We start from the raw sequence: 1,602 nt of genomic DNA on the forward strand, positions 1-1,602 counted from the left end.
TGGGTGTGCAACTACAGGCAGAACTGCTTGGTCAAAAGGTGTGTTTAACTTTATTAACATTGCCAGAAAGGATTCCTGATATGCTGTACTAGATACCTGCAGGTTCCAATTGCCCCACATTCTTGCTAACGCTTAGTGTTGTCGGTGTTTTTAATGTTAACCATTCTAATGAATTTGCATTGTGGTTTGAATTCTCATTTCCCTAAATGACTAGTAATGTTGAGTACCTTTTCATATGTTTATTGATCATAAGCTATCTTCCTTTGCAAAGTGCTTGTTTAAATCATTTGTCTATATTTTTAATGAGGTGTTTATCATTCCATTATTGATTGTGAGAGTTTCTTTGTTAGATATATGCATTGTGAATACATTCTTCCTTCATGGCTTGCCTTTTCACTTTGGTAATGGTATCATTTGACAGAGAATTTTTTTTTAATAAAGTTTAGTTGTTAATTTTGTTTGTTTGCTGATGCCATTTGTGTGTTAAATGTCTTAGTTTTTAGAGTAGCCATAACAAAAATACCACAAGTGGGTGGCTTTGAAGAACAAAATTTATTGTCTCACAGTTTTGGAGGCTAGAAGTCCAAATTCAGGTCGTGTCAGGACTGTGCTCTCTCTATGTCATCTCTTCGGGAAGGTCCTTCCCAGTCTCATTCAGCTTTTATAGCTCCAAGAGTTTCTTCGTGTTCCTTGGCTTGTAAATTATATCTTCAAACAGTTTCTTCCCCCTGTCTTTGTGTCTCTCTGTGTGTTTTCCCTTTTTATAAGACACCACTCAGAAGGGATTAGGTTTAGGACACACTCTACTCTGGTATGCCCACACTAACATAGTGAAACAAAAACCTTATTTCCAAACAGGGTCACATTTACAGGTACAGGAGTGAGGACTTCGACATATCTTTTTGGGGGACACAATTCAATCCAAAACATTAAGAAATATTTTCCTTCTCTAAGTTCATGAAAATTGTATCCAATTTTTCATTGAGGTAGAGGTTGAGGTTTATTTTGTTTTTCATACAGATATCCAGGTGCTCCTAGCATCATAAAGACATTTTTCTCTCACTAAATTACACTGATTCCTCTGTTGAAAGACAATAAATTATACATGTTTAGAGCTATTTCTGGCTTCTTTAGCATTTTTTAATAATATACCGACCTCTCCTTACATAAATATAAGGTGATTTGTAGAATATGTGGGGCACTAGGCAAATATGTTTTGTAGAGTCCATGTTTACATAAACAAAGTTATTTAAACTGTATTTAAAAATTTGCAGGCCCATGTGGGGTATAATTATTTCTGGATGAATACTTGGAATAATGGATAGAAATGTATTGATTGTCCAACCACTGCAAAGGAATTTTTTTGCCTTTTTTTCAGCAGCTCGGACCTTCACTGAGGGCAGAATTAACTGTGGTAGAATTCTCACCTTCCACGGGAAAGACCCTAGTTTGATTCCCAGCCAATGCACTTCAAGTGCAGCTCCCACCCATCTGTCTGTGGAGGCTTGAGTGTTGCTATGATGCTGAACAGGTCACAGAGGTACTTCCAGACTAAGATGGGCTAGGAAGAAAGACTTAGTGTCTTTATCATCTAGTGCTGCT

This window comes from Trichechus manatus, unplaced genomic scaffold (genome assembly GCF_000243295.1).
Source record: "Trichechus manatus latirostris isolate Lorelei unplaced genomic scaffold, TriManLat1.0 scaffold00232, whole genome shotgun sequence".
In the NCBI taxonomy this organism is placed as follows: Eukaryota; Metazoa; Chordata; class Mammalia; order Sirenia; family Trichechidae; genus Trichechus; species Trichechus manatus.